The sequence below is a fragment of the Onychomys torridus genome, chromosome 3 (genome assembly GCF_903995425.1).
Source record: "Onychomys torridus chromosome 3, mOncTor1.1, whole genome shotgun sequence".
Taxonomy (NCBI): domain Eukaryota; kingdom Metazoa; phylum Chordata; class Mammalia; order Rodentia; family Cricetidae; genus Onychomys; species Onychomys torridus.
The window spans coordinates 81,934,761-81,950,545 of NC_050445.1; the positions used below are offsets into that span (position 1 = coordinate 81,934,761).

General features: G+C 38.9%; 1 protein-coding gene and 1 pseudogene across 5 annotated transcripts in view; one reads left to right on the plus strand and one right to left on the minus strand.

Annotated features, from left to right (window-relative positions):
* Lhfpl3 (LHFPL tetraspan subfamily member 3) overlaps nt 1-15,785 on the plus strand; it is a 520,977-nt gene that overhangs the window by 311,408 nt on the left and 193,784 nt on the right. The gene's annotated exons all lie outside the window — the stretch shown is intronic.
* LOC118579460 overlaps nt 5,341-15,785 on the minus strand; it is a 35,877-nt pseudogene continuing 25,432 nt past the window's right edge.

Sequence of the window (15,785 nt, forward strand, 5' to 3'; positions counted from 1 at the left end):
ACACTGACTGGGAGCCAAGTGTTCAATATGTGGACCCTTGAGAGGCATTTCTCATTCAAACTACCACAGCAGTCGTTTGTGTCTTTATAACTACTGATTGGATCTTCTATACAATTTTCTCTAGACTACTCAACAGGTGGGTCCAATGCCTAAAGATCACACACTGAAGTGTTTTGGGGACTAAAGTGCTTCCTGCAGGAGAAAAGAAAAATATGTCTTGGACTAAAAAGCAGAGCCTAGTATTAGTTTCATTCAATTAAAATTACAATATTGAGACTTTTCATTTAAAAAAATCAAGAAATTGTAAGTAATTTGCTCAGTGACTGAATCTTCCATGTATGTAAATCCTGTTTGGATGACTACAAAACTATTGTATTAAGACTGGAACCATACGGTTGGGGATTTAGCTCAGTGGTAGAGCACTCACCTAGCAAGCACAAGGCCCTGGGTTCGATCCTCAGCTCAAAAAATAAATAAATAAAAACCAAACAAACAAAGACTGGAGCTGTATCTAAGGCAGCAAGAGCTGTGACTACATACAACCAATTCACACCTACACTTTAGTCATAGCTTGTTTGGCATGAGATGAGACCTTTCTGTAATGATTTACATGTGTCTTATCTCTGTTCAAACCTGAATTTCTTTAGATATGTGAAACAAGAATGCCCTGTCTCCCATGGACTATGAATGAGGGAAAAATGGATCTGACTTTTTCTCTTAACTAGCAGGGAAGACTTCCTGCCTCTGTGTCATGTTGTGATTGCTCCAAAGTGCTAATGCCCTGCTCAGAGTTCTCTCTTAGACATAAACCACAAACTTATGGCAGGTTTTCCTTGCTTTGCCTTTACAAATCTGATTCGAAGTATTGAAATAGTTTCTGATGGAACATTTATACAGCTGCAAATTTGCTATGACAGATCCCCTCCATAATTATCCTTTTCAAGAGGGGGATTTCCTAATTGGCTTGTGTGGTACCTGTTATATAAGGGCACATAAGGTGTTCCATGGTAGCTATGCCCACATTCCTGTCATCAGAAATCACTTTCACGCTCACTGCCTGTATTAAATATCACATGCCATGGGCCATTTCTGTCACTTTATAGATTTGATTTTTCAAGGCTCGTATCCCAGTGGCTGCTTCTATCCCCCTGGGTGTTTATGCCCGCAACTTAGATTAGCTGCCCCAGTAGGATCAAAATCATCTGAGTGATGAACCTGTGGCCTGATTAACTTATCTTCCTGTAAGGCCTCCATAATTGAGTCAACAGCTTGAATAGTTAATGTTTGTTATTCATTTAGTACACAACATTGAATTTATCACCACAGCCAAGGATAACAGTTTACAACTTATAGAAGTATTTTTACTGTGTATACCTTTCCACTATATGGTCATATACTGACATCAAAGTCTGGCTCCAGCATTAGCCACACTAACCACTAATCAGTTTTTTCAAACTTCCCATCTCAGCCTCGGTTTTCCTATCTGAAAGAGAAAAGCATGAACAGCCCTAATTCACTCAGAATCTTCAGGGACTAAGGATGGGAACAGCCTTTCTCTAGTCATTACTGTGTTTCTAATGATCCACCAAGATATTATTATACTAGTTTTATAATTTATGTGGTAAATGTTTGCGTTTCTCTTTCTCTTCTAGTATTGGTGTCATATTTTATTTATTGTAATTTTTATTTCCTCCCATTACCTTAATAGATTATAATGGACATATATAAGAGTTGTTCATGCAAGAAAGTAGGACAAAGTTTACTTTTAATATCATTTAAATTTTTGACTTTAATTTCCAGCTTCTTTTATTGGGAGTGCAATAGTTGCTTATGAAAAAATTCCAGGGAACAACTTAATCTAGGCGGTATGCAGGACTAACATTCAGCTCAGCAGTAAGCATGGAATGTATGAAGTGGTGGATGGATAGTTTGGTTTTTCACAGCTGTATCCCTCGAACTCATCAGCATCATGCCGACTGAAGTGTCAGCTATTTTTTATTTTGTTCTGGGATAAATGGTCTTAGCTCACACAACTGCTCTGCTCTAGTTACAATAACCATCTTATTTTATAACCCAGCTGCTAGAGAGGGTCTATAGATGGATGGGGCAGCTACTACTTCCTGTTTGTATTCTTTGCCCCTAAGACAATGGTATTTAATGAAATTGAGTGAGTGATAAGTGACTGAAGAGTGACAAGAAGCCAAGGCTGAGAGCAATGACTAATCTCTTCAAGGTTACCTTCTAGAAAGTGGCAAAGCCAACTGAGGCTCCTCTCCTTTGTCTCACGCCAGTGATGAGGGAATATTATCATTGTAAGACAGTGACTCTGCCAGACACTTAGCCCCAGTGCCAGTGACTCACTCTTGTCCTTTCAGTCAAGTGGAGTTATGCATCTTGGGCCTGAGCACAGCTTAGTGTAGTCATGGCACATGTGGACATCTTGCCAATCACCCTTAATTCTCATGGAGTTTGTTCAGTTTTCTTTCCCCTGCACCATTCCCCCTAACCATCACCCTGTCCCTGATTTCATAAATGCATATAAAAAACTGTTGCATGTTACTTCCCTGCTGTTGAGAGCAACCACACTCTTGGGGTTCCTGCATCGTTTTTTGTTTCCTAGTCAAAAACAAAAACATGATGGGGATCTGTGATTGGTATGGAAAAATGAATAAAAAATTAAAAAAACAGAAAACATGTCACTTCTCACTTATTCTCATCTGCAAAAATTGCTTCCCACTTAACCTTTTCAGCTATTGCTCTCTTACTGATTAATTTATATTTATGTATGAATCTCATTATGCTAACCAAGAGACCACTTGTGAGTTCACAGCTTGCCCTTCAAATGAGGCTTTATAGTTTAAAAGGCTGGAGATGCTGTGAAATCAAATGCAAATCATATTTTTTAACTTTAGGAAAGATTTTATACACAAGAGCAGAGTTTTGTTTGACTTAAGTTCCAAAGTTAGACTTTTAAATATAAGATAACTTGCTTTTGTCTCTGCCATGTGTTCTTGCCTAACACTTTTGAAGGGCCATGGACTTTATACAGTCTTACGCTTGAAATGGCTGGTGCATGGTCAGAGACCCTTGCAATCAAAGGCAGCATGCAGGGAACCTTCTGGCTAGTGGTTACTACCCATCTCTACCCTTTGCCACATGCGCTGCATGAAATCTGAGCTCAGTGAAGCCAGATGTGAGGCTTTCTGATGTTTTTCAAAAGCAATGTATATTGGAGGGGAAGGGGAGCTTTTGTTTTTCTTTGAGGAAATGGGCATCACACATGGAACAAAGAAAGCACACTCCAGGGAACGATCCAGTGATTATCTGTTAGAGACTGTAACTGCCATATGAGCTAGAAGATATTGCCCATAAAAAGCTGTGGGTCTTATGGGTTAAAGCCAGATCATTGCCAAGTGGTATCAAAAGCTTCAAACTTCAAGAAAATGATAAAGACAAATATTTGTGTTTTGAAGTTAGAGCTCCCACTGTCCCAGGGAGTGACAAAAAGTGTAGCACCTGTAGCCCATCTGTGTTAGAACTGTCTGTGTGGCTCTCAGCTCCTCTGCATGTCTAGTACACTATTGTGGGGATCAACAAGGCAACTCCACGTAGTTAAAAAGGAGGTTTATTTTAGGGTACTTTACAGCCAGTAAAGGGGTTCGTTACAGGATCCGGAGGAAGTGAGGTGTAGTCCAGGAGGGTTCTCTGAAGAACTCTGCTCAGTCTACCATCCAACATCCAGGATCATCAGGAACCAAGAGGGCCAGCAAGTCTGATATCAGTTCTAAAGGGCTCCCATCTCAGCCCCACCCCAGGGGCGGGTCATAGGTAGGTATGGCAGTTACCAGAAACCTCACTAAGGGTAGTACTTCCAGGTCAAAGCTGGAGTAGCTACCCACTACAGTCCACCAAACATTACTGCCTGTTCCATCTAAGAAATGAAGAAACTGGGTTGTTGAATAAGACTTTAGCAGCTATTACAGTCCCTGGGAAGGAGACAGACTGCACATGCTCAGTTTTCAGCCAGACCTTTTGCAGATGAGACTTTTCAAGGAAAGGAGAGCCCAAAAACAGATACTAGGACACTGCCAGTGCACTGTTAGGAAAAGCTCAGAACACATTCTGTCGTACCAGAAGCAATTGTATGTTCTGAAATCCTTGGCTTCTCCACTTGGTCTGGTCAGTTCTCACATACCAGTCTCACTGCCAATCACACCACACAGTAAATGAGATCCCAGACAGAGTATTAATTTTTCAAGCTCAAAATTTTAAAAATGTTTCTTCAAAAAAATGTAGTTATTTGATTCAGTTTGACATGGCAAAGTGATTTGTTGCAGCCTAAAAGTCAAGAGTTAAACTTTGGTGAAAAATGACTACATGAAATTTTAGTGTCTCCAAACTACAGAGAATATCATAAAGAAAATTTGAATTAAAAAAACAATTTTAACACTGTAGAAAAATAGAAAAGATTTTATATACAAATCCAGGATGACTTAGCTACACATGATATGAAGTTTTTATTTGACTTAAGAAGTTCCAAAACTAGAATATTAAATACAAGATAACTTGAAAAGGGCTCTGCTATGTGTTCTCACCTACCCTTTTTGGAGGGCCATTGATTTTATATAGTCTTATGCATGAAATGGCTCTTATAAAATTAGAAAAATGTTTCTATGTAAATAAGTTTTCTGTCAGTATACAAAATACCTGAGATAAACTTATAAAGAGAGAAGTTTTATTCTGTCTGCTTCATGGTGTTGGGTATTCGAATTGATGATCAGCTGATGTGCTTGCTTTAGGCCTGTGGGAAAGCATTGTAGTGGAGGAATGTGCTATAAAGCCATCCTGTCTAAAGCATGTGCCAGAGAGCAAAAACAAGAGGGATGGCCTTTGGAACACACTACAGAGGCCAGGAACTCACTCAGGGCTATGAGAAGGGGCTTTCAAGGGAGATGAGACTGGATGCACTGGTATAAAGGAATGATGAGAAAAGGTGGGCTGAACTGGGGTGGGAAGAGTAGAAGGGAGTATAGGGAAGCACAAATAACACTAAGGATCTTTTGAAATAAGCATATGGAAATTGGTTCCAAAGAACTACAGGCAACAATGGAATGTTAAGAGCAGAAGTGTATGTGTGTGTATGTGTGTGCACATGTGTGTGTGTGTAATGACAATTCATGAAAAAGAGTCTATAAATTTAAAAGAAATCATAGTGAAGGGGATAACAATGAAGGTTTTGTAAGGTATAAAGGAAAGGAGAAATGATGTAATTAGATTATAATCCCAAAAAATATATGTATTTTTTTAAGGTATGATAATTTATTTATTACCCTTAAAGACTTATTTTTGACTGGACTCAGACTTAGAAGTAGAAGCTCTCAGAGAGGACAGATAGCCTACGTCTCTTGGCAATCTGTTCCTGGCGCTTTTCTTTGGCTTCCTTCATTCTCTCAGCCAAAAGTTTAGTATATTCTGCAGCCTCCTCCTTGTTTTTCTCTGTTTGTTGTTTCTTTAGAGCAATATGATGGTGTTTGTGTTGCAGGACACCGTAGAGTAACAAGACGCTGAATCTTGGGTGCTTTGGTCCTGGGCTTCTTACCTTCTTTGTTTAACGGCATTCTGACCACATATTGGCAGACATCATCTTCTTTAGAGAGATTAAAAAGCTTTCCAGATTCTGCTAGCTATTTTAGGTCCCAACCAATGAGGCACAGTATTATCTGTCAGTCCAGGAATATCCTTCTCTCCTTTTTTTTTTTTAATAATAACCAAGTTAAGAACACTGAGATTAGCATCCATGATGCATCCTCAAACAGACTTGCACTTCCTCTCTCCCATTCTCCTTGGTCTATAACAAGAATGCCCCTTACTCAACAGCAGGCACACTCTGCCGTGGGTCAACATGCCTTGCTTCATGGAAAAACTTTGTTTGTCATTCCCATCACTGATTCAGACCACGTAACCCTTCCACTCTTCACCCAGAGCATCAGCAGCTACTTCTGTGGCCATGTGCCTCTCATAGAACTTACGAAGCTTGCACTCATTGTACACTTTGATGAGTTTCTGATAGCCAGTGGCAGGAAAAGAGATATTTAGCTTTATCTTGACACAGCAGACTGCCTAGAAGGTGCCACAAAAAAAGAGACCTAACTTCCACTTAACCCAAGTCACATAGCGCTCCCAATTATGTATGTGTTTTTATACATGTTTGTGTACATATGTGTGTGTGTATATATATATTAAAGAACACAAAGTTGGGTGGCTAGAGAAAGGGGGTAGATCTAGAGTTGAGGGAAGGGAGTGAATATGATCAAAAATGTTATATAAAACTCTCAAATGGGTAATTAAAAAATAGGGGGAGAACAAGAACAAGGCCAAGGTCCACAGACCCCTTCAGAGAATGTTCTCAGTGATCCTGGGACCTCTTAAAGTTCCATACCTCCAATATCACCAGCCCAAGGACCTTTAAGATATGGACATTTTAAATCCTGACTATAGCCATTTCCAACAACAAATTAACATATTCAAAATATAAACCATTGAGAAGAAACCTTGAAAGCTGAAAAGGGAAGAGAGTGGCTGATTTCAGAAGTTCACAGGAGAAGACATACAAAAGTATTCACTATGCAAATACCAAATATACATCAGAGACCTCTGCGCCATGGGATATCATGGCAGACAGAAGAATAGGGGAAATATTTAATATGAAAATCAGATGAAGAATAAATTTTAAAGGTAAATAGATAATGTGTCAGATGGTGATATACCTTGGAGAATAATTGAGCAGAATAGAAAGAGGCCTGGGGTGGGCTGTGCACTTCTCTAAGAAGGTGGCATTTGAAAGAAAGAAAGCGGCAATACATGCCAGGTAGTATTGAAAGAGGGGTTTTAATAAGAAACAGCAAGTTGAAATGTCCCACGGCTGACTCTGGAGCATCATCTTCGAAGCAGGAGTATACTAGAGCAGAGTGGGGAGATGGGAAAGCAGTGAGCTGGGACAACAGAGTAATCAGTTCTGCCCAGCCACTCTGGAGTTTCTGCCTTAGCTATGAAAGAGATGTGAAGCCTCACTGTTTTTTGAGTAGAGGACTGACAAAACATGGCTTAAAGTTTATAAGGATCGCCATTCCATTTGCTGCATGGAAAACTAATGGAGGTAACAAAAGCTAAATAAGAGAAAGCAATTCGGAGGTGATTGCTATAGTTTGGGTAAGATATTGCAGCAGCTTGGACCAGTGATAACAGAGAAGGTGGAAAGAAGTCATCAGATTTTAGTTTTACAGGTGGATTATACAAATATTGCTAAAGGATCCAAAGTAGAACGTGGAAAACAGAAGTTAAATAACACCTGGGTTTTTACTTTTTGCTTCTTAGCTCGGGCAGATGAATGATTTTCAGATTTGGGAAAACTAAGTGGTTTGAGAGAGAAAAACATCAGAAATTTGCTCATAGATATGTTACACTTGAGGTATGCCTCCAAAGTGATTGAATATGAGAGTCTGCAGCTAAGTGTAAGGGGGAGGACTGTAGGTAGGCATGAGAAGTCCCTGGGCTATGGATGTTTTTAAAGCCTGGAATAAGAGATAATATTTGCCAACTGGTGAATACAAAGAGAAAGGAAACAGTGAGTCTGAGCCTGGCTACTGCTGCAACACCAAGAGCCCAAAAGATGAGCAGAGATCAGTGAAAAAAAAAATGGAAGAGTAACATTTTGTGCAGACAGATGACAGATGAATGACTTCATTGTTTGCTCCATTGCTTTGTGTTCCCTTAGACATGTGTGCTTAGGAACTGTTTTCTACTACATGTTCAATCTAAAGACAAAGACCGAGATCAAAAGAAAAACTTTAAACAAAAGACTAATATCCCTGGTCCATAAAGAACTGAAAACTCCCTAAGGCATTTTAGCACTTCAGCAGAAGCCTATAAACTTGAGCAAATGTGAAGTCAGAAAATTGTAGCCTCTAGTTTACTATCTTTTTACTTTAAAACCTGTAAGTTTAGGAGCTGGAAAGATGACTCAGTAGTTAAAAGCACCTGCTACACTTTTAGAGAACCCAAGTTCAGTTCCCAGCCCCCACAACAGGTAGTTCACAACTAGCTGTAAGTCCAGCTTCAGGAGATCTGACACCCTCTTCTGGCCTTCACAGGCACCTACGCTCACATGCACACACTCACACACAGACATATACATATACACATAATGTAAAGTTATTTGGCCTCCAAATAACTAAAACATAAAATTTAAGTATTCAAACAAGTGTAAGGATGAATTTGGAATGAAAAGTCTCAGCAGTGGCTTTCTTGTATGATGTGGATGTGATGCACACATACTCTTCTCATATAAAGTATTTTATCAAGCATAACTGGTCCTTTACAAAATCATTTGACAGCTATATTAGGTCAAGCAAAACCTCCTAGAAATGCCACTGGTGAGGATTTGGAATACTGACCCTCATTTATTAATAAATGTATATCAAAATAGCATAGAATCCAGAAATGGACAAAAAAATTCAGAGTTGATGAGATAGAAAAATAGTTTTTCTAAAATCATGCTGATGTTTTATAAGCATATATGTTGTCTGGGTGACTGTATGAATTTATATCAAAATCCTGCAAACTGGCAATTTCTTAGACCCTAGCAGTCGAATTCTAATTTTATTAAAAGTTCTGATTCTGGGAGAATCAATTACAGAAGAGGACAAATTTACCTAGTATAATATTATAATATCAATTGAAGTTTGACACAACATCGTCAGTATAAAATTGCCCAAATAACATTAGAATGTCTTATGATAAAATAATACATAGCAGTTAAAAGCAGTATCACAAAAAAAGCAGTATCACAGAATCAGTGGCATAAAAATGTTCTAATACAATGAGACTGCATGACTTACCTATATTTACATATGCCTAGAATATAGACTGGGATAAAAGAAGCCAAAATGCCATACCCATGTGTTGATGAGAAAAGATAAATGATTTTAAGGTTTTTTTTTTTCATTTATCTTTATTAAGAAATTTTCTACTTATTCCACATACCACCCACAGATACCCCTCTTCCCTAGCCCTCTCTCCCAAGACACCCTGCATCCCCACATCCCCCAAATCAAGGTTCCCCATGGGGAGTCAGCAGGGCCTGGCACACTGAGCCTAGGCAGATCCAAGCCCCTTCACACTACACCAAGGCTGCACAAGGTGTCACACCACAGGCACTGGATTCCCAGAAGCCTGCCCATGCACCAGGGACAGATCCCAATTCCCCTGCCTGGGTGCCCTCCAAACAGTTTGAGCCAAACAACCATCTTCCATATCCAGAGAGCCTAGTCCAGTCCCATGGGGGCTCCACTGCCATCAGTCCACAGTTCATGGGCTTCCACTAGTATGGCCAGTCATCTTGGCATGTCCTCCCATCATGATCTCCATGTCCGTTGCCTGTAGTATCTCTCCTCTATCTCATCAATTGGATTCCCAAAGCTCAGCCTGGTGCCTGGCTGTGGATCTCTGTATCTGCCTCCATCAGTCACTGGACAAAGGCTCTATGATGACAGCTAGACCAGTCACCAAAGTAGACTGGTCCAGGCACCCTCTGGACCACTGCCAGCAGACCAAGGTTGGGTTATCCTTATGGATTCCTGAGAGCCTCCCCAGCACCCTGCCTCTTCCTATCCCCATGATGTCCTCATCTATCATGGTATCTCCCTCCCTGCCCTCCAACTCTGTCCCTGTTCCAGCTTGACCCTCCCATTTCCCTATGTTCTCATCACCCATTCCTTGCCCTTTGCCACCTGTGGTGATATTGTGTTCCCCAAAAATATTGTGCACCCTAATAAACTTATCTGGGTTCAGAGAATAGAACATCCATTAGATATAGAAGCCAGAAAATGGTGGCATTAATCCTAGCATTCCAGAGGCAAAGATCTGTCTGGATCACTGTGAGTTCAAAGCTACACTGTAAATGGCTAGGCATGGTAACAAGAGCCTTTAATTCCAGGAAGTGATGGCAGGAAGCAGAAAGGTATTTAAGGCATGAGAATGAGGAACTAGAGCCTGGTTAAGCTTTTCAGCTTTTAGCAGCAGTTTACCTGAGATCCATTTGGATGAAAATTCAGAGGCTTCCAGTCTGAGGAAACAGGATCAGCTGAGGAATTGGCAAGGTGAGGAAGTTGTGGCTTATTCTGCTTCTCTGATCTTCCAGCATTCACCCCAATACCTGGCTCCAGGTTTGATTTTATTATTAAGAACTTTTAAGATTCATGCTATAGCCAGTGACCCCACACCCAGTCCGCCCAAGTAGATCTCATCTACTTCTCCTTCACAGGGTCATCCATGTGTCCCTCCTAGGGTCTTTCCCTGTTAGCTAGCCTTTCTGGAGCTGTGGGTTGCAGTCTGGCCATCCCTTCCCTCACATCTAGTATTCACTTATGAGTGAGTACATACTGTTTGTCCTTCTGAGTCTGGGTTACATAACTCAATATAATACTTTCTATTTCCATCAATTTGCCTGCAAATTTCATGATGTCATTGTTTTTTACTGCTGAGTAGTACTCCATTGTGCATATGTGCCACATTTTCTTTATCCATTCTTCAGTTGAGGGGCATCTAGATTGTTTCCAGATTCTATTACAAATAATGCTGATATGAACATAATTGAGCATGTGTCCTTGTAGTAAGATTGAGCATTCCTTGGGTATATGCCCAAGAGTGGTATAGCTGTGTCTTGAGAAAGACTTATTCCTAACTTTCTGAGAAACTGCCATACTGATTTCCAGAGTGGCTGTACAAGTTTTCACTCCCACCAACAGTGGAGGAGTGTTCCCCTTGCTCCACATCCTCTCCAACATAAGCTGTCTTCAGTGTTTTTAATCATAGCCATTCTGACAGGTGTAAGATGGTATCTCAGAGTTGTTTTGATTTGCATTTCTCTGATGACTAAGGATGTTGAGCAATTCCTTAAATGTATTTCAGCCATTTGAGATTATCTGTTGAAAATTCTTTATTAAGCTCTGTAGCCTGTTTTATAATTGGATTGTTCAGTATTTTGAAGTTTAGCTTTTTGAATTCTTTATATATTTTGGAGATCAGCCCTCTGTCAGATGTGGGGTTGGTGAAGATCTTTTCCCATTCTATAGGCTGTATTTTTATCTTATTGACCATGTCCTTTGCTCTACAAAAGCTTCTCATTTTCAAGTGGTCCCATTTATTAAATGTCACTCTTGATGTCTGTGCTACTGATGTTATATTAGGATGTGGTCTCCTGTGCCAATTCATTCCAGACTACTTCATACTTTATCTTCTATCAAGTTCAGTGTAACTGGATTTATGTTGAGGTCTTTGATCCACTTGGACTTGAGTTTTGTGAATGGGAATAGATATGGATCTATTTGCAATCTTCTACATGTTGACATCCAGTTATGCCAGCACCATTTGTTGCTTTCTTTTTTCCATGGTGCAGTTTTGGCTTCTTTGTCGAAAATCATATGTTCATAAGTGTGTGGATTAATGTCAGGGTCTTCAATTCAATTCCACTGGTCCACATGTCAATTTTTATGCCAGTACCAAGCTGTTTTTATTACTATAGCTCTATAGTAGAGCTTGAGGTCAGGGATCATGATGCCTCCAGAGGTTGATTTATTATACAGAATTCTTTTAGCTATCCTAAGTTTTTTGGTTTTCCTCATAAAGTTAAGTATTGTTCTTTCCAAGTCTGTGAAGAATTGTGTTGGGATTTTGATGGGGATTGAATTGAATCTGTAGATTGCTTTTGGTAAGATTGCCATTTTTACTATGTTCATTTTACATATTCATGAGCATGGGAGATCTTTCCATTTTCTGATATCTTCTTCAATTTCTTTCTTCAGAAACTTAAAGTTCTTATTATACAGGTCTTTCACATGCTTAGTTAGAGTTACCCCAAGGTATTTTATATTATTTGTTGCTATTGTAAAGGGTGGTGTTTCTCAGCCCATTTATCATTTGTATATAGGAGGGCTACTGATTTTTTTTTAGTTAATCTTGTATCCTGCCACCTTACTGAAGGAGTTTATCAGCTGTAGGAGTTCCCTGGTAGAACTTTTGGAGTCACTTATGTATACTATCATACTGTCTGCAAACAGGGAAAGTTTGACTTCTTCCTTTCCAATTTGTATCCCCTTCATCTCCTTTTGTTGTCTTACTGCTCTAGCCAGAACTTCAAATACTATGTTGAATGGAGAGAGTGGACAGCCTTGTCTTGTTTCTGGTTTTAGCTTTGAGTTTCTCTCCATTGAATTTGATGTTGGCTGTCATCTTACTGTAAATTGCCTTTATTGTGTTTAGGTATGTTCCTTGTATTCCTGATCCCTCTAGAACCTTTATCATGAAAGGTTGTATTTTGTCAAAGGCTTTTTAAGCATCCAATGAGATGATCATGTGGGGTTTTTTTTCTTTCAGTTTGTTTATATGGTGTATTATTACATTGACAGATTTTTGTATGTTGAACTACCCTTGCATCCCTGGGATGAAGCCTATTTGGTCATGGTGGATATTTTTTTTATGTATTCTTGGTTTTGGTTAGCCAGTATTTTACTGAGTATTTTTGCATCAATGTTCATGAGGGAGATTGGTCTGTAATTCTCTTTCTTTGTTGCATCTTTGTGTGGTTTGGGTATCAGGGTAACTGTAGCCTCATAAAAGAATTTGGTAATGTTCCTTCTGTTTCTATTGTGTGGAACAATTTGTGGAGTATTGGTATTAGCTCTTCTTTGAAAATATGGTAGAATTCTGTGCTGAAACCTTCTGGTCCTGGGTTTTTTCTTTTTTTTTTTAATTTTTTTTTGGGGGGGGCGTTGGGAGACTTTTGATGACTGTTTCTATTTCCTTAAGGGATATTGGTCTATTTAAATAGTTTATCTGGTCTTGATTTAACTTTGGTATGGGGTACCTATCCAGAAAATTGTCCATTTCTTTCAGATTTTTCAATTTTGTGGAGTACACATTTTTGAAATATGACCTGATGATTCTCTAGATTTCATTGTCTGTTGTTATGTCTCTCTTTTCATTTCTGATTTTGTTAATTTGGATGTTCTCTGCTTTTTGGTTAATTTGGATAAGGGCTTGTCTATCTTGTTGATTTTCTCAAAGAACCAACTCTTTGTTTCATTGATTCTTTGTTCTCTTTGTTTCTATTTTATTGATTTCAGCCCTCAATTTGATTGGCATCTGTTTCTCCTGGGTGAGTTTGCTTCTTCTTGTTCTAGAGCTTTCAGTTGTGCTGTTAAGTCACTAGTGTGAGATTTCTTCTTTATGTGGGCATTTAGAGGTATGAATTTTCCTCTTGGCACTGCTTTCATGGTATCCCATAAGTTTGGGTACATTGTACATTCATTTTCATTGAATTGTAGGAAATCTTACTTTCTTTCTTATTTCTTCCTTGACCCATTGCTGATTCAGTTGGGCACTATTCAGTTTCCATGAGATTGTAGGTTTTCAGTAATTTTTGTTGTTGTTGAAATCTAACTTTCAGCCATGGTGGTCCAATAAGACACAGGAGGTTAATTCAATTTTTTTGTATCTTTTTTTGAGATTTGCTTTGTGACCAAGCATGTGGTCAATTTTGAAGAAGGTTCCATGTGGTGCTGAAAAGAAGGTATATTCTTTTGTGTTAGGGTGGACTATTCTGTAGATATCTATTAAGTCTATTTGAGTCATAATGTCTTCTAGTTCCCTTATTTCTCTGTTAAGTTTCTGTCTGGTAGACCTGTCCATTGGTGAGAGTGGGGTGTTGACGTCTCCCACTTCTAGTGTGTGGGGTTTGATGTGTGATTTAAGTTTTAGTAATGTTTTTTTTTACGAATGTATGTGCCCTTGTATTTGGGGCTTAAATATTCAGAATTGAGACTTCATCTTGTTGGATTTTCCCTGTGATAAATATATTATGTCCTTCCTGATCTCTTTCAATTGATTTTAGTTTGAAGTCTATTTTATTAGATATTAGGACAGCTACACCAGCTTGCTTCTTAAATCTATTTGATTGGAAAGTCTTTTCCCAGCCTTTTATTCTGAGGTAGTGTCTGTCTTTGAACTTTAGGTGTGTTTCTTGTATGCAGCAAATGGATGTATCTTGTTTTCTTATCCATTCTGTTAGCCTGCGTCTTTTTATAGGTGAGATTGAGACCATTGATATTAATGGATATTAATGACCAGTTATTGTTAATTCCTGTTATTTTCTTGGTGGTAGTGTTCTGTATTTCCCTTCTTTGGTATTTGTTGGTGTGGGACTATCTATTGCCTGTGTTTTTATGGGTGTTTCTAACTTCCTTAGGTTGGATTTTTCCTTCTAGTGCTTTCTGTAGAGCTGGATTTATGAAGAGATATTGTTTAAATCTGGTTTTATTGTGGAATATTTTGTTTACTCTGTTTATGTTGATTGAGAGTTTTGCTAGGTATAATAGTCTGGGTTGGCATCCATGATCTCTTAATGTCTGCAAAACATCTGTCCAGGACCTTCTGGCTTTCAGAGTCTCTATTGAGAAGTCAGGTGTTATTCTTATGGCTCTGCCTTTATATGTTACTTGGCCTTTTTTCTTTTGCAGCTCTTAATATTTTTCTTTATTCTGTTTGTTTAGTGGTTTAATTATTATGTGGTTAGGGGAGGTTTTTTTTGATCCAGTCTATTTGGTGTTCTGTAACCTTCTTGTATCTCTATAGGCATTTACTTCCTTAGGTTGGGAAAGTTTTATTCTATGATTTTGTTGAATATATTTTCTGTGCCTTTGAGTTGGTATTCTTGTCCTTCTTCTATCCCCATTATTCTTAGGTTTGGTCTTTTCATGGTGTCCCAAATTTCCTGGACATTTTGGGTCATGACTTTGTTGGCTTTCGTGTTTTCTTTGACTGATGAATCTATTTCCTCTACTGTATCTTCAATGCCAGAGATCAGCTCTTCCATCTTTTGCATTCTGTTAGTTATACTTGCATCTGTAGTTCTTGTTCATTTACTCAGATTATCCATTTCCAGCACTCCCTCAGTTTGTGTCTTCTTTAATGTCTCGATTTCAGTTTTTAAATCTTGAACTGTTTCCCTCACTTGTTTAATTGCTTTCTCTGGCTTTCAAATGATTTACTGTTTTCTTCCCATTTTTGTTTGACTTCTCCTTGATTTCTTTAAGGGAATTTTTCATTTCCTCTTTTATGATCTCTAATATCTTCTTAAAGTCATTTTTATGGTCAATATCTTCTGTTTCCTCTGTGTTGGGATGTTCAGGTCTTGCTGATGTAGGTTCTGGTGGAGCCATATTGGTTTTCATGTTGTTGACTGTATTTGCACTGGCATCTACCCATCTCTTTCTCCACTTGGTGCAAGCAGTGTCTGTGTCTGAGGGAGCCTCTCTTGGTCTGATCAATACTCTTGGTCCAATGGGAGCTGATGGACTGTTTGTCTCAGGGAGCAGCTTTTAGTCCAATTGGCACTAGTCTTAGCACATGGTGGATGGTGGTAGTCTGACCTGTCAGCAGGAAGTCTGCCTGCCAACTGGCCTGAAACTGAGACTGCAATGTTGGTGGTGTAGAGGCACAGGGTTGTGCCCCTGGGCCCAAAGCCTAGGGGCTGGGGCGTTTGGATATGAGGATAAAGACTCACCTCTTAGTCCAATCGGGTGCTGGTGGGTTCTTGATTTTAAGTTTATTAGATTTGATTGTTCTGAATTTTTTATTGATTGAGAATTTAACACATGTATATAATGTGTTCTGTTCTGATTTGACTACCATATATTTATTAATTACATTTGCACATGGAACAATTACAG